General features: G+C 44.1%; 1 protein-coding gene across 1 annotated transcript in view; it reads right to left on the bottom strand.

Annotated features, from left to right (window-relative positions):
* Window positions 1–26,997, bottom strand: part of RAD51B (RAD51 paralog B) — a 2,869,137-nt gene that overhangs the window by 1,362,549 nt on the left and 1,479,591 nt on the right. The gene's annotated exons all lie outside the window — the stretch shown is intronic.

The following is a 26,997-nucleotide window of genomic DNA, read 5'->3' as shown; positions in this document are numbered from 1 at the left end:
CAACTCCCACAGTTGTGCCCAGCAACCACTGCCTGCCCTGTAGCCCTTTAAACAGGGTTTTGACAAAACTAATCAAGACACTGTACTTGGTGTTGTGCAAATGAAAAATATTCGCCTATGCCAAATTTACAAACATTATGTTTGTTTGTGCTATTTAATTTTTCAGTTAAACTCGGACTTTGAAAATGTAGTGGCCAGTTGAATGGAGAATATGCTTTCTGTAAAAAACACTGCACTACCACACCATATTCTTTAGTAATATATTTACAACACTGCAAATTTCTGTAATTTTGCATTACTCCGAGACAGAATTATAAATAATAATGTAATTAGCCCTCGTGCATAATTATGATTTGGGAGACAAAATCCTAACATTAGAACACATTTAGCAAGCGCGAGTGGTTGCGCATGCTGCTGGTTGTGTTCTGCTGTATTTAGTGCTATTCTCTTAGCACAAAAGGCATCCTCGTGCCCATTTTGGATGCAAGGGTGCATTTGCGCTAAGAAAGTAGCGCTAAATGCCGGGAGTTAATTGAGGTAAATCCCTACCCCAAGTGCACATTTAGCGAGCGCATGCAGCTGCTCACGCTCGCTATTCACACCCTGTTGCAATGAACACCCTTTCGTAGCACAAAATGGCTCCTAGCACCGATTTTGGACATGAACGGGCATTTTAGAAAATCGTGCTAAATGCAGAATAACTCTTCACATGTAATTGAGTAATCTTGCTGAATTTTTTAAGGTAATTCCACGTAATTACGCTACACGAAGTTATGCCCACCCCTAACGTTTACCACACTCTTGCCTAATGGCTATGGCTCATTTGCTACATTTGTGTGATGCTTAAATTTTTCACAATCCCCCAGTTCAGTGATGCAACTTTGATGGCAGCACCCCCACTCTGAAAATTGTTCTATCACCATTGAATATATCTAGTTTTAGTGAAATCACATGGTCTTGTCTAATGCCATGGCAAAACCAAAGAGGATGATGGACGGAGTGTTGAACATTGCAAGCACTCACCCCCAGTCAACTGATCTGGGTTTAATCCATCATCATTCTTTAGCTCACTCCACCACCCCAGTTCAGACATGGCCATATGCAAATCAGTCTGACCCTGTGCCTCATGGGAACAGTCCAGCCCGAACTGCCAAGCCATGTCTTCCCTGGACCGGAAACAAGCATCCTGGGACCGGTTTCTGGCTAATCAGCCGTCATCAGCCAGGCTAGCTTGAATCCAGTGGCAAAGTGAGCAAGGGACCCACGTCTGGGCATACCCTGCCAACTTAGGGCGAACAAAGCAAAACCAAAGGGTATGATGGACGGAGTGTTGAACATTGAAAGCACTCACCACCAGTCAACTGATCTGGGTTTAATCCATCATCATTCTTTAGCTCACTCCACCACCCCAGTTCAGACATGGCCATATGCTGGACTGTTCCCATGAGGCACAGGGTCAGACTGATTTGCATATGGCTATGTCTTAACTGGGGTGGCAGAGTGAGCTAAAGAATGATGATGGATTAAACCCAGATCAGTTGACTGGGGGTGAGTGCTTGCAATGTTCAACACTCCATCCATCATCCCCTTTGGTTTTGCCTTGTCTAATGCCACACCTAAAAACTGATGTGCCAAAGTCCCATACATGATAATTGAACAAGGAAGCAACTGAATGTTCAGGGAAAAATCCAGTGTGTCAACCTGAAGACATCCATGAACAAATCAATGTTGTACACAATCCCTACAAAAAAGCGTCCAAGTGGCCTACACTGAAAACAAAGGTCCTAGGGCGTCCAGTTATAGGCCGGCTACCCAATCAGGTCTTCCTTTTCAGTTAAAATTAATAAACCATAATGCAATACTTGGGGAAAATCCTTACAGGGAAAAAGCCAAACAGGAAATCAGCACCACCACGTGATCATGACTGAGTTAAGGTCAGGGGCGAGGAAAGATTCAGTAATTTTTTACATCTGCCGAAATGCTCGAAATCCACATGTTCATAATTAACAAAAACTGGACTCTGACTTTCTTCCAGCCCCAGTCACTGTTTTCTAGCACACCGGCTTTAACAATCAAGCAGGAGACACACGTGGTTCACACATGACCTGTGAAATGCTAGCCAAGTGCACGTCACATTGATGCGCAACAGCAGTATTGTCCACCCTGTCAGGAGGTTGGCAAGGTGGCACTGGAAGACTAGAGCAGCCCATCCCTTCACTACATGTTCAAAATAACATTCCACCATTCTGTATCGGTAATTGTGAAGAAAAATAAATATTTTGAAACAATATATTTTTGATTATTATTTAAGACAATATGGTGCCATTAATTAATACAAATGGGCAAAGGCAAATGGTCTATCACTTGTATAATGGTTTCACACAAATACCCAACACGCAGGAACCTTTCAGTGTGCACACCCATTCTGAATGTCTCCACCTCTTCTGTAACCTTCCCAGATGCCTGTAAACATGCAACTGTCCTGCCATTGCTGAAGAAACCGCCCAGGGACCCTTCAATGCTCGCCAACTACGGATGGATCTCTCTGAAGTTCACCATGGTGCGACCGTGATTAGGTCACACTGGCAAAACAGAAACAATTTCATAAATTCAAAAGGTTCCCAACACTAACCGATACCTTAAGGTAAGACACATCTCCTGCTTCCTCCATCAACTGCACTCCAGAGATGTACAACCCAAAATAATTTTTTTTCTTTAACAATGGCCCACAGAATCATGTTCTTTTGCTCGCCTGCATCGGAACTTCCAGCTGAAATTCTTCAAAATGATACATCAGGTACACGATGGAAAGTTTCATTCATAATACAAGCTTCCGAATACTGCAATCTATTGGCATCACTGCACTCTGTGCTCCACGGAAACAGTTGGGATAGAACACCTGCAGCTGATTGGAAGGGGGAAGGCGCAGGATAGCAATGAGCAGAACACCAGAAACTGCACACATAATTAAATGGTGCCTCACTTTAAAATGTGGCTGAACAATGCTACATCATTTACCACACTTCTAAATGAGCTAATCCTATTGTCTTAAGTAGGGCGTGGCTTGGTCAGTAAGAGTTGGGGGGTATGAGCTTCAGATAGTACGACAATCATGCTGGCATATCATGATAATCATTATAATAACAATACAGTTTAATACATAGCTACCTCACACTAGGTGTACCAGCACTGGAAGCAGGTCTCTGCACCATACATACCACGTTCAAACTCTCGAGCATCCTGATCCAAAAAAACAAGCGTAGTATATGGTGCAAACATTTAAGTTATGTACCTTGCACTAATCCAGACAACCCTTATGGTGATTTTAGTGGTCTTTGATAACCTTTAAAAGTTCTCAAAGTGGTAGCTGTGGGGAGCAGCCTTTAGGTTTATCTTGAAGGAATGTAAAGCAGCTTTCTTTTACCAACTTTAATCAGTGGTGGAGGTTAGATGAAAAGAAACCACACAGTGTTTATAAAAATAGGTCTTATTTAATCCACACACTATCACTAACACATTGGTATATCTCCCACCAGCAGATATTAAAACAACACACAAGAATAATTTGCAAAAATCAGGTAAGTAGCACAAATATACACTTGTCTCAAGGGAGAGACCAAACCATATATTAAGAAAATAGAAGGCATACTGCAAAGGAGAACCGGACTTGGACCAAAAGACCCAGAAGAGCTAGGGACACAGGGAACCACCCAAGGCAAGTACCCAGGAACCACACAGAGGCTTAGTACAGAGTGGAAACACAGCAGAGTGCCCAATGGAACTCAATGGAGAAGTTGCAATTGCAGTTTTAAAGAATAAGGACCCTGAAGAAACCTTTTGGATGACAGAATGTTGGAGAGCCATAAATGCCCTGGGAACCAGGTTATCTGCACCAGGGAAGCCAAGTGCATAGGGGTGAAGGGACGTCAGAACTTGCCGTAGACAGCAATGGAAGACTTAAAAGAACATTTCCGTAGAAGATATTGAAGAAGTCCGGTGGAATACAAGGGTAGATTCTGGAAGTGAATAACCTGCAAGCAGAGGGGACAGAGTCTATGCCACTCTGAGGTGATCAGGAGGCATGGAAGCACAATGTCCACCAATGTCGAGAGATTCTGAAGAGTCGACAGTGACCTTGTTGCGGCAGCTGTGAGAACCAGTTGATGCTGGGGAAGACCAAGAGCCATGCACGAGCTGTTCCACGTTCGATGTCGGTGTCTAGGTGGTCGATGTCCGCAGGAGCGCCAACAAGCATTGGTGGTACAACTCGCGTGGAAGACGAAAAAGAGAAAACGTTAGGACCTGCAAGCTCCATGGGACTCACCAAACGCAGGAGAATCAGAGCAGGCCCTGAGCAAGCAGGGGAGCCCATTGAAGCAAAGGAATACCCTTGAGAACACCCACAGGCCAAAGGCGCAGGAGTCGCAAGAGGACCGTAAGTAGCTCAACAAAGATGAAGACCGGCGGTGCAGAGGATGCCATGAAATCACTGATCTTCAAGGGATGAGGTGCTGGCAGCTGGAGCTTTTTGTACTGGACATTCTCTGGGATGCAGAGCAAGCCATGGCAACAACAAATCGACGTGGTGCACAGGGGTTTGGTCCCAGCGGCCTGACAAGGGACACTGTCCTCAAAATTGCTGAGAAGACAGGGAAGGCCTTAGGAGAACTGCAGAACCACCACCTGTGTTGCTGGAACTCGGCAAATCAGTGGGACGACAGTAGCAGCAGACGGTCATCTTCATTGCGTTGCCTGCAGATGAAGGGGAGCAGCTCCACTCCAAGGGAGATTTCTTTGGGTACCCTTGATACCCACAGGTCTATTTTAGAGCCTGGATGAAGCACAGACATAGAAAATGAAGAAGCCTTTTAGAACAGTAAGACCAGGGGCAGCAGGAATCTTCTTCGGTTCAGTCTCGGTTCCAGTCGAAGTCCAACTAAGTTCAACTGCCCAGAAGAATAAAGGGCAGCGAATTAAGGGTTGAGTCTGGCGCCATGACGAATCTGAATACCGGGGAGCCCTTACGTACCCGAATGAAAGGGTTGGAAAGTCTTGGCGGTCCCTCCCAGAGGAGGGGCTGGAGAGAGGGGAGGATATTCCCATGTCCTTTATCCAGTTTCGCACCAGAGTGGGAACCAAGGGTTCCTGAACTGGTACAAACTGGAATATGCAAGGAGTGCACCAAATTTATGATCCCATGTACAGGCATACCTTAACAATCGCATCTGCTTATACAAACCTTCCAGACACCTCCACTCGTGTGGACTCCTACTTGCACACATTCCACATATATGGAAACCAGATCCAGTGGTTGAGCCTTTCCCTACATCACTCGTAAAGCATGGGGCAACCCTGAACTGCACATAAGAGCCTCCAGACTTCTTCTATTCCCCAATAAGCTCAATACCTGGCTCACATCTGCTCAGCACCAGATTACCCACCCAAGTTATAGGGCCACATGCATCAACCTTTTTTCTGGTTGCAAACTGGCCTATTCGCAGAATTATCAAGCCTTTCCTAAATGCAAACTGTGCATTTAGGAAATGCTAATTACCAACAACTTCAAGTTGATGGTAATTTGCGTATTCATTGAAAACTGCACAAAAGTGCATTTTTCAAAGTGACATATGGCGCGCACACACCTGACCTTAGGGCATGTCTGTGCGCCACATATGCACACTTACCTTTTTGAGGGGGTGCATCGGAGGGCCTTAGGCCCCCTGGTAGCCTTGGAATTGCATTCACAATTTGCGATTACCAATTTGTTAATTACAATTTGCGAATGAATTCCCATTCATTCTTATGGGCCTGTAGGCCCATAGGAATGAATGGAGTAACATTGCCTGATAGAGATTCACAATTTGTACATTGCTATTAGGTAATGTTAAGGATTCACAGTTTATTTTATGATTCCTACATGCATAAGGATTTGTGATTCCCAAATAGCGATTCCTTAAAAATTGCTATTTAGGAATCACAAATCCTTTTGTTGATCCATGTGGCAGATAGTGTGTTCTACAAATCTACATAACATAACACAAACATACCCATTCTGACATGCACAACAAAGCCCCTGCATAAAAAAAACAAATAAACCTACACAGACACACAAATGTGCACATACAACAGACATACAAGAATGCACAAAAATACACCTTCCATCACTCATTCCATTAAACATTGGAATATATACCGGTCTGAGTTAGACGGCAGTCTCACATCCTCAGCCCCCACAAGTATGCAGAAGCATGTGCTCACTTGTAACCGGCCCAGAGCCCTTTAACAAGCTGCACAGCACCGGACCTCATCTTCAAAGGCCGACAATCTGTTAGCACTCTAAGCTCATTTTCACATTATTGTGAAAAATGTGGAAGTCAATAAGTGAAAAATCTATGGGAATTAAATTAGCAGAAAACTATTTTCTTTTGTTATTGCTGGTACAATTGATTATTTTTTTTTGGTAGCCTTTCATTGTTCCTTAAATAACAAACAAACACTGTGGGCCCTTTACCTGAAGACAACAATGTTACAGCCAACTATGTTGGCATGAACAACTGTAAATCAAGACTGAAAACATTCATTAGATCAGTAAAGAAAACTTGAGGTGGACAAGTGGCTGCTGCTGGGAACTAGACATGACTCTGGAAAGGGGATGAGGAGTGGCCCCTTGCATATGGCAAACAGCACGCCAAAAACTTCCCTCACTCCTGCCAGGGTGGAAGCCGTTATTGGAAAGTAACTGTAAATTGTACCCTTGTTTTCATTTCTGTGCCTCTCACAATGATGGTGCTCTCATGCTGGAAGTGGAAGTCAGGGCAGTGGGAGTCGGCTTGGCTGTACAGAGGGTAGTTGGTGCTCCCATACTTTACTGTAAGAATAAATAATGATGGCCTTGAATTACAGTTCAAAGATGTTCCCACTCTAGGCCTTGCAATGAAGCACTACATAATTGCCCCCAACATCTATTGCACCAATAAAATACTTGCAGGCTGTGACGAGCAAGCACTGGTATGGGTTAATGCAAAATATGATGGACTCACTGACACGTTCAACCTACTAGATTCCCTTCAATCCGGCTTCCGCAAAGGTTGCAGCACTGAAACTGCACTGCTCAACATAGTCGACGACATCCACCTTGCCCTGGACAAGGGCAAGACCTGCCAACTCATCCTTCTCGACCTCACTGCTGCATTTGACACAGTTAACCACTCAACCTTAGTCAATGCACTCAAAGATCGCTTCGGCCTTAATGGCACTGTCCTAATCTGGTTCACCTCCTACTTCCAACATAGAACACAACAAATAAAAATTGCCTCTCTAGCCCAACATCTGTCTCGCTAGGTGTCCCCCAAGGATCTATCCTCAATCCTGCTCTTTTCAACCTCTTTATGGAACCCCTTACCCTCATACTTAAACAAGCGGGAATCAACTATCACCTGTATGCTGACGACACCCAAGTGTACTATAAAATAAAATCCCATTCTGATATCCTACACCTTAACACTGCACTAACCAAGATCCAAACCTGGTTCCACAACAACCATCTCAAACTCAACCCTAACAAAACTAAGATCTTTTTCTTCTCTCCTAAAAACAACCCTCTCCCCATTCAAACTTGGATCGCTGTCCTTAATGCCCTAAACTGTTCTCTCTCCCTCGCCGAATCTGTCAAATCACTCTGCATCACCATCAACAAAAAGCTCACGCTGAATTCCCATATACAGAACTCAGCAAAAGGTGCACTCTTCACACTCCGGCATCTAAAAAAAAAATCAAACCTTTTATCCCAGCTGAAGACTTCAAATTAGTTATCCAATCTCTTGTCCTATCAAAAATTGACTACGGAAATGCTCTTCTCTCTGGAACTCCCAAAATCCACCTTGCCCCCATCAAATCTGTCCTCAACCTGACGGCCAGACTAACAACTAACTGTAAACGATTTGACCATATCTCACCTGCTCAAGGACCTCAAATGGCTCCCCATCGAAGGCAGATCCTCCTATAAAACTGCCTGCATTACACACAAATACCTCTATCAAAAGACTCCACTCTAGGAGGGGCGTGGCTAAGGCGCCGAGGATGATGGCCGCCGTTCTCAGGAGCTCCGCTGACACGTAGCGCGACGGAGTTTCCCCAGGCTTTATTTTCCGACGCATGACCTCCGAAATTGCTGGTACCTTTGCCGGAACGCCTGCTGCCTAAAATGTATTGCCTGCAACTTGCGGGGTGAGCGCTTCTTGACGTTTTTTCTTCGTTTTCTCTTCAGAGCAGTCCGCAAGTGAAACGCGGCCGCCATTTTGATTTACTCTCGTCCTGTATGTTCCTCATGGACGGTGTTATTTAGCTCACAGGGCTTTTCTTTTGCTTTTTGCCGCCCAACTAACACGGTTTATTTTTTCCTAACTCGTATTTTTGCCTATGTACTTGCCTCTGCCTGCTTTTTATTTATTTTGAGGGGGTGAATTGCCAACATGCTTTTCACAGAACTATATATGCTTTTCTTTCAGCGACCTCAGGCTTTCACACTTTATTGACTTATGTTTGGTCTACTGTACCTATTTTGAAGTAGTGAATAATACTACAGTTTTCCACTCACCACTTTGTGCGCTGAAATTTTTATCTCCTCTTTTCTTAAAATGGCAACGTCTCGTGCTGCTCGGAGTGGCCTGCATCAAGTAAATTCAAACAATGGGTCTCAGGAAGACATTACCCATTTAGTGTCCTATCAGATAATGTGGAAGACGCAACAATGGATACTTCTACGACAAAGGGCTCTTCCTCACAAATTCACGCTCAAGCAACAAAACGGTTTCCAAAATTCCTTCCACATCTGCCTCTACGCCAGGTAAAAGAGTGAAAACTAACCCTCCTTCGCCCACTACTTCCTCTTCCACTATTTCCATGGAACTTTTACTTGACGAAATCCACTCTCTTAAACCATATATGGCAGAGACGAATTTACGTCTTCAAAGTTTGGAGGACAATTGGTCACATACTGCACAACAAGTTGACGAATTAGAAAAGAAAGTCGCTTCTGTTCAGGTAGTTACTGACCAAGTCCCCTCTCTACATAGAGAGATACAGAACCTTAAACTACAAGTGGAAAATTTGGAAAATCGCAACAGACGCAATAACCTGCGTATTTACAGACTGGCGGAAAATCTTGAAGGGTCGAACCCTATAACCTTTTTTCAATCTTTTCTACTTGCTCTTCTTGGACTTCCAACTTTTACAGCTTTGAATATTCAGCGAGCCCATCGCCTAGGTCAAATCTCCCGTTCATTTGCTACTTCTTCCTCTTCATTAAAACCTAGAGGGGTAATTTTGTACTTTCTGGAATACACGGACCTCCTTAAAGTTCTTCAAGCAGCTAAACAGAAAGGGAAGATTACATGGAATGGTTCAACCCTTTTCTTTGCACAGGATTACGCCAAGGTTACTGCGGATCGTCGGAAGAAGTTTCTGGAGATGAGGCCTGCTCTCAGATCTTTGAATGCTCGTTATGGCTTATTCCATCCATGCCTTTTCAAAGTGACTTATAATAATAAAACATTGTCCTATGAGGATCCAGCGCTTCTTCAACAATTTCTAGACACTTGTAGAGCTGATTCAATGGACACTCCTCGAGTTTAATTATTTTTTGTGGCATAAACACTGTTGGTCACTGTTTTATCTCTGACTCTCATCCCAAATGTTTTCTGTGTTTTGTCAAGTTATGTGCTTGATTCATCATTTTTATTATTCGTTTGATATTTTCAGATGCAGTTTCATGCCTATTTGAATTTCTCCTCTTGTGCCTGGGGATTGCCCCTCTCTGCTGCGTCTTCGTGGAGGACTCGGTCTGGTGTGCTACCTTCCTCATGTGGTTCCATCCACCCCATTCTCGACGTTTTTATGTGGTATGTCTCTTTGATTTTCTTTTTCATCGTCAATGGTTTGTTTTGTATTAATTCTTTGTATTGTCTTTTGTCCTCTTCTCTGTGTTTCCCTGTCCTTTTCCCTTCGCCTTTCTTCTTTCCTACCTTCTCTCTTTGAAACTACCTTCTTCAAATTGACTTTCTCTCCTTTCTCAATCTCATTTCTCTTTTTTATTCTCTCATTAATTGCTTTATTTCTTTCTTTCAACAATAAGTTTATTTTGCCATTGCTTTTATAATATTTGTGCATATTCTTTTTAAAGAATTTCCTTTAGAGTTGTAACTTGGAACGTTAAAGGAGTTAACAATCCTATCAAAAGACAACGTGTGTTAACTCATCTAACTAGATTGAATACTGATATTGCTTTAATTCAAGAAACTCACCTGTCAGATGTTGAAGCTCTTAAATTGAAAAGAAGTTGGGTGGGTCATGTTTTTTCTTCCCCAAGTTTAGGAAAGAAGAATGGGACATCTATTCTATGCCATAAAAAGCATTGGTTTTCAGTTGTTCATCAGGATAATGACTTGGAAGGTCGTTGGGTAATTGTTAAACTGCTTATTGATCAAATACCTCTAGTTCTCTTTAATGTTTATGCACCGGTACATATTGATAATACGTTTTGGACTCAAATTTCTGATAAACTTCTTATGTTTGATGACGACTATGTTATTTTTGGAGGTGATTGTAATCAGGTTTTTGACCCTATTTTAGATAGACTTTCCTCTGTAAAATTTGCCAACACTAAGATGCATACACAATTTACTTCTGCCATACGTCGTAAAGCTCTAATTGACATCTGGAGGCTTTGTAATCCGGATACCCGGGAATATAGTTTCTATTCTCCCTCTCATCATTCGCAATCCCAAATTGATTATCTTTTCCTCAGTAAACCCCTATCTCAACTTGTTTCTCACGCTGAGATTGGTTCTATTTTGATATCAGATCATGCCCCAGTTTTTGTGGATTTGGATCTGATACCCTTTTCCCCTAATGCTGGTAGGTGGCATTTAATAACGCATTATTAGCGGATCCTAACTTCACAAGCCAATTCACCTCCTTTGCTTCTGAATTTTTTACTCTTAATTCCACCCCAGACTCCTCTCCAGTAATGATTTGGGACTCTTAAAGCGGCGGCTAGAGGTTTTATCATAAATTTTGTTTCACGGAAAAAAAAGTTCTTTGAAGCCAAAAATGCTCAGTTATTAGCAAAGATTAAACAACTTGAATATTGTTATTATCGCTCCAATTCTGAAATTTCGCTAAAAAATCTTATTGAGGCAAAAATTTCTTTCAATCAATCATCCACAGAAGCTGCCTCCTCCTATCTCTTAAAAAGTAGTGCCCGTTACTATGGAGGCCAAAATAAAATGGGAAAGCTACTTGCTAATTATTTAAAGATCCGCCGCGAAAGGACTAAAATAGATTCCATCCGTAATAATGTAGGTGACTCATTATTTAAAGATAATGATATCCTGAATGAGTTTGTCTCATTTTACAAAAATCTTTACACGCCTGAGCAACAACCAACTTCAGCCTCCTATAATACGGATTTTTCTTCATTAGAAGCTGACATCACTCTCTCTGAAATTACACATGCCGTTTCAGTATTGAAAAGAGGAAAAGCACCTGGCCCTGATGGTTTTACTATTGAGTTTTATGCCCATTTCGCGTCTTTATTACTTCCCCAACTCTTGTTGCTTTATAAGTTTTTTGTTAATGACGGATCCTCATTAGGAACCTTTCAGGAAGCTGTGATCGGTTTAATTCCCAAAGAAAACAAAGATCCCGCTTTTTGCAAAAACTACCGACCGATCTCCCTAGTTAATTTGGATTATAAGATTTCCGCAAAGATTCTTGCCCTCCATATTGATCCCGTTTTACCTAACCTTATCGGTCCAGAACAATCAGGTTTCGTTAAGGGTCGTTTGTCCTCAGATAACTCCAGAGTTTTCTTTAACATTTTATGTAAAGATGCCTCTCTCGATTACCCTATTGCCGCGATAGCACTTGATGCTGAGAAAGCTTTTGACAGAATTGGTTGGGATTTTATGTTTCAGGCACTAAAATGGATTGGTTTCCCTGTTAAATTGATTTCTCTTATTTCTTTACTTTATTCTGGCCCTAAAGCTTCTATTTTTGTCAATGGGAAAACTTCTGAGTATTTTTCTCTCTATAGAGTAGTTCGTCAAGGTTGTCCTTTGTCCCCTCTGTTATTTATCAGAGCACTGGAACCCTTTTTAACGAAAATTAGATTAGATACTAGTATTACCGGTTTTACGCTGGACACTGCTCACGTTAAAATGTCTGTTTATGCTGAGGATATCCTTCTATATTGCTCGAATCCATCTACCTCTCTTCCAGTCTTTCTATCCCAAGTTGATACCTTTTCTCATTTATCTGGCTATCGTCTTAATTCAGATAAATGTGAGGTTCGCCCCTTAAATATTTTCTTTTTAAAACAAGATTTTATTTCCACTGGTTTCTCTTGGAAGACCTCTAAAATAAAGTACTTAGGCTTATGGTACTCTTCGACTATCCCAGAAACTTTAAAGGGCAATTTTGATAATATTATTAAAACTTTTATCTGAATCTATTGACCGATGGCACCCACTCTTTCTCTCCTGGTGGGGACGGCTGGATTCCATCAAGATGATGCTCTCACCGTTAATTCTCTATCTTAGGTCTATGATCCCAGTGCATATTCCTGATTTCTTTTTTTTTAAATTGACTCTTTGCTGAATAAATTCCTCTGGAAAAACAAATCTCCTCGAATAGCTCTAAGCGCTCTCAAGGCTGACAAGAATTCTGGAGGTCTCAAGTTTCCGGATTTTAAATCTTACCATTATGCTTTTTCTCTAAAACAATCCTCTCGCAGGTTTTCTTCTGATCAATGTGTTCATCCTCCTCTTTGGTTGGACATAGAACAACACTTTATAGCCCCTTTCCAATTTAAAGAATCTCTTGCTTTTACTAATAATATTTCTTCTTTTCGTTCTCAAGTTATTTCCCACACACGTAAAATACTAGCTCCTCTTCTTTCATCTTCGTACCCCTCTTTTTCCTCGTTGGATCAGCAACCCATTTGGCATAATCTCTTATTGCGTATTAAAGGCCGTACTTTTTATTGGAAAACTTGGAGACTAAGGGGAGTAATTTGGATTTCCCAGTTAGTACATGATAAAGCTCCTTTATCCTTCTCAATTCTTCAATCAAAATTTTCCTTACCTTCGTCCTGTAAAACTCAATATGACTCACTCCTTCCTTCTCTCACACAATACCTTCTTTCTTTATCTCCTGATCCCGTCATCCCTACATGATGCTCCATTCTTTTTCCTTTATTGTATACTAACCCCTCTGCTTCTTCTTTATATAAAAATGTATTCTTTTCCTCAGACAGGGCCAAGGGGAAGGCTGAATTGGCTTGGGAAAAGGATCTAACAGAATGTTGGTCTATACCATTTTGGGATAGATTATGGCTCAAGATTCATAAGACATCGAGAGCAGCTAATACTTCTCAGACTCTTTATTTTATCTACAAACGCCTTTTATTTACCCCAGCGAAGTTAGCTTCTTTCTCTGCAAAGTCTTCTTCAGCCTGTTGGTCTTGCTCTTGTGTCCCAGCTGATGTAAAACACATGCTTTTTGATTGCCCCTCCCTCTCCCGTTTTTGGCTATTAGTCTGGTCCCAAATCAATACAATTTTTAAAACCCACGTTTCTTTCTCTCTCACTAATGTATTTTTAGGTTCCTTATCACCATCCTGGACACATTCTTCCACTAGCCCCTCTTTAATTTACTTATTATTAGCAATAGCCCTCCATTTAATAACTTCTAACTGGAAACAAGCTGACAAAGTTACTTTCAAAGCAGTACAAAAGGGGGTGGTGATGGACGGAGCATCAGAACCAATCAAACACTCACACCCAGTCAAGAGATCTGGGTTTAATCCATCACCGTTCTTTAGCCCACTCTGCCACCCCAGTTCAGACATGGCCATATGCAAATCAGTCTGACCCTGTGCCTCATGGGGACAGTCCAGCCCGAACTGCCAAGCCATGCCTTCCCTGGACCGGAAATAAGCTTCCCAGGACCGGTTTCTGGCATTTCAGCCGTCTTCAGCCATGCTTGCTTGAATCCAGTGGCAAAGTGAGCAAGGGACTCACGTCTGAGCATACTCTGCCAACTTATGGCGAACAAAGCAGTACAAAAGGGGGTGGTGATGGAGTTACTTTCAAAGCATGGTGGAATGCTGTTTGTTTTCACCATAGACTGGATACAAGCAATGTCACGCCCATATCCTTATCCATTAAAAGAGATCTCTTTTGGCTCCCTCTATCCACTTATTTAACTGATATAGCCTTATCCTCCGCTAATTTTCCTGATGAAGTCAGAAAACCTCCATGAACTACTTGTTGTCTTTATACCTAGGTTTTTTCGATATAATTTTAGTATTACTCCTTTGTTTCTTTTATAATTTATGATTATAATGTTATTAATGTCTTTGTATTTGAGTAAGAGATTAAGATTTTAGATATTGCCTTTCTTCTTATTGTTATAAAGAATTATTGCAATAGGTACATTGATTTCTCCCTCCCTCCCCTCTATTTCCCTTTTTGATTATTAGAAATAAGTTTTTAATTTTATGCTTCTCTAAGATTGTATTTCACTTATATAATGTTTTTTCTTATGTTTTTCTTCAACTTTTCCTTTAATAAACTTTAAACTTAAAAAAAGACTCCACTCTACCTCTCAACCAAACTCAATAAAGCTGACTGCGCCCGAACGTTGAGAATCACCAACTCTCTTCTCCTCATACCCCCACTACTAAAAAAAAAGGCCTCCCAATCCCGCTCCTTCTCTGGCAAGGCCCCCAACATCTGGAACGCCCTCCCCAAAGACCTTCGATGTAACCTCTCTCATGTCAGCTTCAAAAGAGACCTTAAAATACACCTTCTCGCTAAATACTGGGGGACTTAATTCCTTGCTCTCCGTACCGACTACTTTCCTTCCTCTCCTCCTCCATCTCGCACCTACACACACCCCCTCCTGACACCATCCACACCCCTCTCCCCTCCCAGCCCATTTTTCCCATCCCTCCCCTCTTCTCCTACCCAATTCCCCCCGCCCTACTATGCCCTCCGAAACCTCCTTGGTATACTGTAAAATTGTTATTATATAACGACATATTTGTTCTTTTAATTGGTTCTGTCTATCTTCTCCTTCCCTATCTCACGACGTACTCAAAATGTTTCTTCTTACTCTTTTTGACTACCTTTTATAATTTGTTTATCTCATAACAATTGTTGCTTTTTGTTTAGAACCACGCAAATGTAAAGCGCTCTGATACCTTTGGGTGAAGCTAGCGCTATATAAAAGCTTCAAAATAAATAAAATAAAAAGACACTGGGCTACCAAATGGCTGAAGAGAAGTCACCCTATGCCCACCTTTGTGTATGTTTTCTATGTCAATGGCATAAGCACTGGAAAATAGCTAAAAACATAAGGTAAATGGGGACAGAATTTAAATGAACCTTAGGGTAAGAAGTATAAATAAAAGTATCAATGGTGTAAGGGTAAATGTCAGGGTTGCTGCTGTCATTTTGTTCTGATGTCATCTTTGAGAGGGAGGTTTTCATGGTCAACGTAACGTACAATGAAAACATTGTCATTATTAATTCCACATCATGTATTTCTCATGTTTCCTGTTCTCCCTGTTGACGAATCAAGTTTATATAACACAACAGGAATCCTGGGGTCTAAAGGTAAAGGGAAATAGGTGGTATGTGGGGTGAGGAGAGAAAGCCTAATGTACGTAGTGAAAATGGAGGAAGCTCCAATACCAAGGTCATGTAATCACCGAGGGTAGAACCCCATCACATGGGATTTTCATCCCAAAGAAAATCTCAAAATCTCCCAGGGCAGGCAGCGCCCTTATGTGAGATGTGAGTCCTTTGTGCTATGATTGATATGCACCAAACAATGGAATAAATCAAAAATGAGCCTAAAGTGAGTGGGGATTGCAGTGCTAGTAGTAGTGAAAAAAGTAGGTGTATTAAAACTAGTGACGGGACGGCCAGAGGACTTCTGTTAGACAATGCCGTCCCGATGTTAGATTAAAAAGAAGTGGGGGCAACACTAATCTAGTCTGATCAATGAAGCAACGTGAAAGAATGTGGTCGACATGTTTCAGCCATAACGCCTGACTAGGCTAGGCTTTCATCAGGACCTAGAAGCTACTGCAGGGAAAAAAAACGTGACAAAGGATATGGTATGCACCCTCAACTTGATTGTAGAGTGCAAGTCTCTTCAGCGAAACATACAGCACCTAGATAACAGATAAAGAGGAGACAGTGTGGAAATAGAACCAATATGCTCAGTCGTGATAAATAGGAAAAATGTATAAATATAGACTTGAAGCATGGTCCAACTCACCCGATCAAACTGGGTGGTAAGAGGACCTCCACCTGGCAACCGCTCAGGAAGGAACACCGCTCTGGAATGGAAATGTAAGGACTGGTGAAGGGACTTTGCAAAAATTGAGCAAGTGTCAAAGAGGTGGGAAAAACAGCTGAAAACTAGGGAGAACTGCCCGGGGCAGAGTCTGCACACAAAATGAGCTCGGTGAGATCATTGTGACAATTAAAACAAGGCTGCAAAAGGGCAGATAGTCAGAGTGATCACGGATAATGCAGATCCGTACAGAGGCAGACCAAGATTGAGGCGAGGAAATACCATGCTAAAAGATAAGCGCCTTGAATGAACGCAAACACCGACAGCGTAGGAGCCTACCTGTCCGTCGGGGAACCAGGCTGGAATGAGCCTGCAGCCGGAGGTCCCGTGTGATTGGACGGAGGCGGAAGAAATGAAAAAACTGCCGGTGGAAGGGGCCAATGGCGTGGCAGGTGTAGTACACATGCTGGAGTGGGAGCCAATACAAAACGCTGTCACACGCAACTGGCTGTTGATGGAAATGACAGGGCAGGAATGACGCTGTCAAAATATCGCTGACTCGATACACCTGGGGAGTCAGGGAGATGACGCGGTGCGCTTGAGGAATGCGGAAGCCGCCGTCAGATATAGAATGACGGCTCTCAAGGCACGTGTTGCTCTGAAAGGTGCGAGTCATCTTGGGGAATACGGGCGGAAGTAAAGAACACCAAAAAAAAAAAAAAAAAAATGCTTGTGTGTAATGTCCCAGGGAGGCCACGGGCTGTGGGGCAGACGGTTATGGAACAAAAATCACGGCCAAAGGTGTAAACGCCAGTGGATGCGGGGGGAAGAAAGCAAGGATATGATGTGGGCTGGATCACGAGTGTCCCACTCAGAAGTATGAAACAAGGTCAAAAGGACAGGCTAAGTGCGTTTATAACGATAGCCAAGGGATATCGTCATTAAGTCCCCGAACATGTGTTTGTAGTTTATACACCCACCTCTGCTCTCGTTTAAAAAGGAAAGCGGAGCTGTCTGTAAGGTGTGGTGGTATGTGGGGTTTGTCAATGACGGTCCAATGTAAGTCATCAGGGGCATGTTTAACCTCCAAAAAGTGGTTAGTAAGTTTGGTGGAGGTGCGGCCACACCGTATCGTGCTCTTGTGTTCCAGAATACGGGTTTTAATACGGCGGGTGGTCATGCCGATGTATCTCAACTCGCAAGGGCAGGTGATCAAATAGATCAGATGGGAGCTGTTGCAGTTCGTATGGCTCCTCAAAATCCAGGGTCGGCCAGTGCCAATGTCAATCTCCTTGGTCACAGAGGTAAGGCTGCATGCAGCACAAGAACCGCAAGGGTAATGGCCCACAACTGGAGGGAGACCCCACAAGGTAGGTTGGGTGCATCTCTGATTAATGCGTGGGCGGGTATGTACCAATTGGTCCCTGATATTGCTGCTGCGTTTAAACGCAAAAAGGGGTTGGGGTAGCCCAACCTCACCTATATTAAGAATCTTCCAATTGGAAAGAATGATTTTCTTGAGTTTATTGGAAAATTGGCAATAGGTGTGGACACACGTGAGTCTGTTTTCGGATGCTTTAGGAGTCTTGGGTTCTAACAGAGCCTCTCGGTTGTTGTTAGCAGCTCGTTTAGAAGCCCTCCGAATGAGATGTTTAGGGTAGTCTCTAGCCTGCAATTGCTTAGAGAGATTGTTGGCGTGTTCCTTGTATTTGTCGCTAGAGGAACAATTCCGTTTAAGGCGCAGGAATTGGCCGAAGGGCAGATTGTCACGCAGAGCTCGTGGGTGAAAGCTGTCATACTTTAAAAGAGCGTTCACCGCCATGGGCTTTCTGTATAGCTCAGTGCCCAAATGCCCTTCCGATGGGGTGATGAGGATGTCGAGAAAGGGTAAGTGAGTCTTGGAGTACTCGCAAGTGAATTTCAAAAAGGGGTCACAGTTGTTGAGCCAGTCTTTGAAGGCCAAGAGGGAGGACAGGGATCCCTGCCACAGCACAAACACATCATCTATGTACCTCTTCCAAATCGTGATGTGATCCCTATATGGGTTGGTAGTATTGAGGACATGTTGTTCTTCAAAAACATGAACGTACAGGTTCGCCAGGCTGGGAGCAAAAATGCTCCCCATTGATGTACCTGATACTTGCAAGAATAGCTGGTCCTCGAATTGGAAGAAGTTCTCTTTCATTGCAAGTCTGGCACATGACATGATGAAAGAGACTGGAGTAATGGAGTCAGGAGGATCTGCAAGCAGGAGAGATTCAATGACAGATAAAGTTTCATCCTGCGGGATACAAGTGTACAGCGACTCCACATCAAATGATACAAGAAAGTCAGTAGTGCAATCAAAGGACAAATCCGTAAGGAGGATGAGAATATCCTTGGTGTCCTTGAGGTAGGTAGGCATCTTAGACACTAAGGGACGAAGGAAATGGTCAGTAAAAGCCGACAGGGGTTCCAGTAAGGACCCCAGCCCTGAGATGATAGGGCGGCCAGGGGGAGGGTGCACCTTCTTGTGTACCTTGGGTAAAATGTAGAAGTACGGTATAGTGGCAGTGGAATTAACCAGGTATTGTGCTTCATTAGAAGTGATCCAGCCGTTGGCACTGGCTTCATTGACTAAGATCCGGATCGTCTGAAGTAGACGGGTGGTGGGATCTTCGGCAAGGGGTTGATAGAAATTGGTGTTACCCAACTGTCTTAAACATTCAGAACGGTAGGCAGTGGTGTCCATCAAGACAGTGGCGCCACCCTTGTCTGCTGGTTTGATAATTATGGTATCATCAGAAGTGAGGGAGTTTAATGCCAGGCGTTCTGACTTGGTGAGGTTCTGATATTGGCGGTTAGTGGAGCCGCTGAAGGAAGATACTTGAGAGGTCACTGCTTTCTCGAAGGTGAGAACCTGTGGAGGAATTTGGCTTGACAAAGGATTAAAAGAGGATTTAATTCGTAAGCCCGTGTTCAAGTCATGATCGCTCGGCGAGCTGAGGGATTCTGCTCTGAAGAAGAAATTCAAACGAATTTTCCTAAAGAATTGGGCAAGTTCCTGGTGGATGGAGAACATGTCTCCTTTGAAGGACGGAACAAAGCCAAGACCTTTATTAAGAAGAGAGTTCTCGTCAGCTGTGAGGATTCTACTAGATAAATTAATAACTAGGTCGCGCTCGTGCTCGGAGCGACTGGAGTGTTCCTCGGGTTCAATGGTAGATTCCCTTGTTGTTGGTCCTGCCATTGGACTTGGTTCTGTCTCCTTCCCCTGGATCGTCCTCGGCCAAACCCTAAAAAAGGCTGGTTAGAGTACATTTGTGGAGGCGGGGGATAGGGACAAGGTTGTCCAAAAGGAGGGGGTTGTCCAAATGGTGGAAACGGAGCGTAGTTGTAACCAGCATGCGGCCACCAATGGGAAGGGTGCATGTGGTTGGGTGTACCCCTCTGGTTTCTCCTGTTTGCACCGCCTCTCCTTTTATTCCCTCTTTGTGAGGATTCTTCGCCTGAGGCCTCAATTCAACCGACAGGGCCGCAAGTATGGGTCTAACTACTCCACATCGGGCAGTGATGATTGGTCCAGTGGATCAGACACTGCCTCAGGCGAAGAATCCTCACAAAGAGGGAATAAAAGGAGAGGCGGTGCAAACAGGAGAAACCAGAGGGGTACACCCAACCACATGCACCCTTCCCATTGGTGGCCGCATGCTGGTTACAACTACCCTCCGTTTCCACCATTTGGACAACCCCCTCCTTTTGGACAACCTTGTCCCTATCCCCCGCCTCCACAAATGTACTCTAACCAGCCTTTTTTAGGGTTTGGCCGAGGACGATCCAGGGGAAGGAGACGGAACCAAGTCCAATGGCAGGACCAACAACAAGGGAATCTACCATTGAACCCGAGGAACACTCCAGTCGCTCCGAGCACGAGCGCGACCTAGTTATTAATTTATCTAGTAGAATCCTCACAGCTGACGAGAACTCTCTTCTTAATAAAGGTCTTGGCTTTGTTCCGTCCTTCAAAGGAGACATGTTCTCCATCCACCAGGAACTTGCCCAATTCTTTAGGAAAATTCGTTTGAATTTCTTCTTCAGAGCAGAATCCCTCAGCTCGCCGAGCGATCATGACTTGAACACGGGCTTACGAATTAAATCCTCTTTTAATCCTTTGCCAAGCCAAATTCCTCCACAGGTTCTCACCTTCGAGAAAGCAGTGACCTCTCAAGTATCTTCCTTCAGCGGCTCCACTAACCGCCAATATCAGAACCTCACCAAGTCAGAACGCCTGGCATTAAACTCCCTCACTTCTGATGATACCATAATTATCAAACCAGCAGACAAGGGTGGCGCCACTGTCTTGATGGACACCACTGCCTACCGTTCTGAATGTTTAAGACAGTTGGGTAACACCAATTTCTATCAACCCCTTGCCGAAGATCCCACCACCCGTCTACTTCAGACGATCCGGATCTTAGTCAATGAAGCCAGTGCCAACGGCTGGATCACTTCTAATGAAGCACAATACCTGGTTAATTCCACTGCCACTATACCGTACTTCTACATTTTACCCAAGGTACACAAGAAGGTGCACCCTCCCCCTGGCCGCCCTATCATCTCAGGGCTGGGGTCCTTACTGGAACCCCTGTCGGCTTTTACTGACCATTTCCTTCGTCCCTTAGTGTCGAAGATGCCTACCTACCTCAAGGACACCAAGGATATTCTCATCCTCCTTACGGATTTGTCCTTTGATTGCACTACTGACTTTCTTGTATCATTTGATGTGGAGTCGCTGTACACTTGTATCCCGCAGGATGAAACTTTATCTGTCATTGAATCTCTCCTGCTTGCAGATCCTCCTGACTCCATTACTCCAGTCTCTTTCATCATGTCATGTGCCAGACTTGCAATGAAAGAGAACTTCTTCCAATTCGAGGACCAGCTATTCTTGCAAGTATCAGGTACATCAATGGGGAGCATTTTTGCTCCCAGCCTGGCGAACCTGTACGTTCATGTTTTTGAAGAACAACATGTCCTCAATACTACCAACCCATATAGGGATCACATCACGATTTGGAAGAGGTACATAGATGATGTGTTTGTGCTGTGGCAGGGATCCCTGTCCTCCCTCTTGGCCTTCAAAGACTGGCTCAACAACTGTGACCCCTTTTTGAAATTCACTTGCGAGTACTCCAAGACTCACTTACCCTTTCTCGACATCCTCATCACCCCATCGGAAGGGCATTTGGGCACTGAGCTATACAGAAAGCCCATGGCGGTGAACGCTCTTTTAAAGTATGACAGCTTTCACCCACGAGCTCTGCGTGACAATCTGCCCTTCGGCCAATTCCTGCGCCTTAAACGGAATTGTTCCTCTAGCGACAAATACAAGGAACACGCCAACAATCTCTCTAAGCAATTGCAGGCTAGAGACTACCCTAAACATCTCATTCGGAGGGCTTCTAAACGAGCTGCTAACAACAACCGAGAGGCTCTGTTAGAACCCAAGACTCCTAAAGCATCCGAAAACAGACTCACGTGTGTCCACACCTATTGCCAATTTTCCAATAAACTCAAGAAAATCATTCTTTCCAATTGGAAGATTCTTAATATAGGTGAGGTTGGGCTACCCCAACCCCTTTTTGCGTTTAAACGCAGCAGCAATATCAGGGACCAATTGGTACATACCCGCCCACGCATTAATCAGAGATGCACCCAACCTACCTTGTGGGGTCTCCCTCCAGTTGTGGGCCATTACCCTTGCGGTTCTTGTGCTGCATGCAGCCTTACCTCTGTGACCAAGGAGATTGACATTGGCACTGGCCGACCCTGGATTTTGAGGAGCCATACGAACTGCAACAGCTCCCATCTGATCTATTTGATCACCTGCCCTTGCGAGTTGAGATACATCGGCATGACCACCCGCCGTATTAAAACCCGTATTCTGGAACACAAGAGCACGATACGGTGTGGCCGCACCTCCACCAAACTTACTAACCACTTTTTGGAGGTTAAACATGCCCCTGATGACTTACATTGGACCGTCATTGACAAACCCCACATACCACCACACCTTACAGACAGCTCCGCTTTCCTTTTTAAACGAGAGCAGAGGTGGGTGTATAAACTACAAACACATGTTCGGGGACTTAATGACGATATCCCTTGGCTATCGTTATAAACGCACTTAGCCTGTCCTTTTGACCTTGTTTCATACTTCTGAGTGGGACACTCGTGATCCAGCCCACATCATATCCTTGCTTTCTTCCCCCCGCATCCACTGGCGTTTACACCTTTGGCCGTGATTTTTGTTCCATAACCGTCTGCCCCACAGCCCGTGGCCTCCCTGGGACATTACACACAAGCATTTTTTTTTTTTTTTTTTTTTTTGGTGTTCTTTACTTCCGCCCGTATTCCCCAAGATGACTCGCACCTTTCAGAGCAACACGTGCCTTGAGAGCCGTCATTCTATATCTGACGGCGGCTTCCGCATTCCTCAAGCGCACCGCGTCATCTCCCTGACTCCCCAGGTGTATCGAGTCAGCGATATTTTGACAGCGTCATTCCTGCCCTGTCATTTCCATCAACAGCCAGTTGCGTGTGACAGCGTTTTGTATTGGCTCCCACTCCAGCATGTGTACTACACCTGCCACGCCATTGGCCCCTTCCACCGGCAGTTTTTTCATTTCTTCCGCCTCCGTCCAATCACACGGGACCTCCGGCTGCAGGCTCATTCCAGCCTGGTTCCCCGACGGACAGGTAGGCTCCTACGCTGTCGGTGTTTGCGTTCATTCAAGGCGCTTATCTTTTAGCATGGTATTTCCTCGCCTCAATCTTGGTCTGCCTCTGTACGGATCTGCATTATCCGTGATCACTCTGACTATCTGCCCTTTTGCAGCCTTGTTTTAATTGTCACAATGATCTCACCGAGCTCATTTTGTGTGCAGACTCTGCCCCGGGCAGTTCTCCCTAGTTTTCAGCTGTTTTTCCCACCTCTTTGACACTTGCTCAATTTTTGCAAAGTCCCTTCACCAGTCCTTACATTTCCATTCCAGAGCGGTGTTCCTTCCTGAGCGGTTGCCAGGTGGAGGTCCTCTTACCACCCAGTTTGATCGGGTGAGTTGGACCATGCTTCAAGTCTATATTTATACATTTTTCCTATTTATCACGACTGAGCATATTGGTTCTATTTCCACACTGTCTCCTCTTTATCTGTTATCTAGGTGCTGTATGTTTCGCTGAAGAGACTTGCACTCTACAATCAAGTTGAGGGTGCATACCATATCCTTTGTCACGTTTTTTTTCCCTGCAGTAGCTTCTAGGTCCTGATGAAAGCCTAGCCTAGTCAGGCGTTATGGCTGAAACATGTCGACCACATTCTTTCACGTTGCTTCATTGATCAGACTAGATTAGTGTTGCCCCCACTTCTTTTTAATCTAACATCGGGACGGCATTGTCTAACAGAAGTCCTCTGGCCGTCCCGTCACTAGTTTTAATACACCTACTTTTTTCACTACTACTAGCACTGCAATCCCCACTCACTTTAGGCTCATTTTTGATTTATTCCATTGTTTGGTGCATATCAATCATAGCACAAAGGACTCACATCTCACATAAGGGCGCTGCCTGCCCTGGGAGATTTTGAGATTTTCTTTGGGATGAAAATCCCATGTGATGGGGTTCTACCCTCGGTGATTACATGACCTTGGTATTGGAGCTTCCTCCATTTTCACTACGTACATTAGGCTTTCTCTCCTCACCCCACATACCACCTATTTCCCTTTACCTTTAGACCCCAGGATTCCTGTTGTGTTATATGTACTTCTATGGGGGAATCAATCCTGTGCGGTCTCTAAACTTGCTCCCTCCGACCCTCTGGTGCCCAACCGTTTCTTATTAGGACGAATCAAGTTTCACAAATGATCAGGGTCATTGTGTCCTCGTCGAACACCGAACTGACTGAAGAGGATAAAATGCCCTTTAGAAAATATATTTGGATGTTCCACTTATTCACATCGAGGGTGAAGCTTGTAACAAGACCTCACAACAGCTCTTTCAGACTGCATTTTGAGGCTTACTTTACCCGTTCTGAATCAAAGTGTCAGCTGAAAAAACACGTTCTGCTAGTTAATGCAAATATGCAATCCTACCTACAAATCGAATAACACAACTAATATATTAAACAACTCCACATTAATTTTGTTTCTTCATGTTTCTCCCACTTTGCAGCATTTATTGATACTGATCCTGCTGGAAAATATATTTTCCACCACCATCTAATTTCACTTAGACTGAGCTATTTTCCTAAACTCCAGAAGATTTGTGATCCTTTTTAATGACGCCAAAGTCAAGCCTGTCTGAAACTACGATGCCTGGCCTGCATGCAGCGCCAGGAACCCCGGTCCACCCCACCAGCCGATATCCTGCCATACTCCTCCACATTCTCAACTTCTGCCACCGCTCTGCTGCCGCATCGCACCACACAGAGGGAGCATTCGCATGAGACCCCTGCAAGCTCTCATGCACCCACCACCCCTGCATCAACAGCGTGCTGCACCCAACTTGCTCACACTCACACAAACCAGCCACCAACTCATGCTCAGACAAACCAACCGCCATCCACGTAACACGCCACACTCGCATGCATGCTCCACAACACCTGCTCGCTCAAACAAGAGGCCAAGGAGATATGGGGTCTACAGCATGACCATGTTCAGGACATGTGAAGTGACCACTCAACACAAGGTAAGTGGAGGAAACCTAGAGTTTGTTGACCGCTCATCTGAACAGCTCCCAGGGAATGGATACCAGTCCCTGGCTGTTCAAACATGAACATTCTGTAACCATGGAGCCACACTAACAATGCAAGCAAACAGGTTAATGCATTACTACAACATCTCCCTTCTTTCCAATAAAAGCAAAAGGGAGAAAACTAATAACAGGTACATATAATAAAACAGGGTACATATTAGCACAAAGCTAAGGAAAAAACATGCAAAGAAAAGAAACACCAAAGATTAAATACTTTAAAGAACAAGGAATAGAAGGAAAGCAAATCACAAATCCATACCTTTGGTGGAACCCTTTTCCTACCACTCCTTCGCATATATAGATTTTGAGTAGAACTCACTGAAAGATTAGAATTGGTAGCAGGACTCTCAGGAACCTTGCAATTGGAAACACTAAGATCAGACACACCAATTGAGCGGTCTACTCCAACTTCCAGGCCCAATTTTTGACCCACGATCAGGAATCTTGTAAATCCTCGAGAGATTCCACCAGCTCTTGCCATTAACTCTCACTGCATAACGTGAAATGGAATCCACTTGAACAGGAGGACCGAACTTGGACAACCCTTTGGGAACACTATAGGGGAGCTTAATTTTCACCCAATCACCCACCTGAACCTTAGAGCACCAACTCTTCACTTCCTTGACACTCCTAGAGGATGACTGAACGGAATTATTGCTCGGTGAGACAGCTCCTCCCACTCCCGAAAGAGTAGAAACAGATTTAGAACACAAACTCCACTTCCTCATCCAAGCGGGACACATACCAAATACTGCCATTCTTCCACGCAACAGCCAAAAGGGACTCTTCCCAACAGCCTGACAGGGAGTGGTGCGATGAGCCCACAACATGCTCTGCACAGCATCTTTAACCTCCACCCTGTTGGAAATAGTCCACTGCACGCACTCTACTAAAATTTGATTCATGCGCTCAATAAAACCATTTGCTTGTGGGTGATAAAGAGCCACACGACGAAGCACTATGCCAGATTGAGAAAGGAACTCACATTTCCCTTGAGACAAATTGCACCCCATTGTCATACACTAATTCTTTGGGGAATCCTCCCTGGCAAAAAGATTTTGAAAGAACTTGATAACCTCCTGGGTGTTGGGTTCAACCTTAAAATGTACTTCCCACCACTTGCTGTAGTAGTCAGCAACAACCAAAGCAAACTTATACCTGTTGAGTAAAGCATTGGAAGGTCCAAAAAAGTTGACAGCCAACTTCATCCATGGTCTACAGGGAAGCTCGACAACTTGTGTGGGAGGAGTAACTGTTTTGACACTCTTGTCACTTGAGCAACAAATGACAACTCTTGACCGCATCATCAATCTGGCGATCCATGGAAGGCCACCAACAGACCGCACGAATCCTACGTTTGGTGCTGGTCTGTCCCAGATGACACTGAAGGACTGGGTTTTCTTAAGACCCAGCGGTGCCAGGGGACAACACCTGAAACCTTCGTAGGTTACCTGTTCTGGCGTACAAGACACAGAGACACGGGACACTTCCAGTGACGTCAGAGATCAGCGTTTATTTACTGCAGGGATACAGAAGTCACAAGAAGTACACAGCGTGTAGGTTCTCGGAGACTGCTTCAAATTCATAGAAGTGGGTCGCTCCTTTTATACACGTTTTTGCCATAGCGCAGTATGGCGAACAAAGGTTACAACTCAGTTCCCACAATAAACTTCAAAAAGGGTCGCGTTCATGTTTCAGGAGGCCGGAACATAATTACAACAGTCTTGCCGGTTCCCAACTGTAAAAACATATCCCCTCCGCAATAAACACATTAAGAGGAAGGACGGAAAACAGGATGCGAGGAAAAGATGAGGATGCACAACAGGTTGGAAGAGAATG

Source organism: Triturus cristatus, chromosome 9 (assembly GCF_964204655.1).
Source record: "Triturus cristatus chromosome 9, aTriCri1.1, whole genome shotgun sequence".
Taxonomy (NCBI): Eukaryota; Metazoa; Chordata; class Amphibia; order Caudata; family Salamandridae; genus Triturus; species Triturus cristatus.
This window is presented reverse-complemented; position numbering and strand designations above follow the sequence as displayed.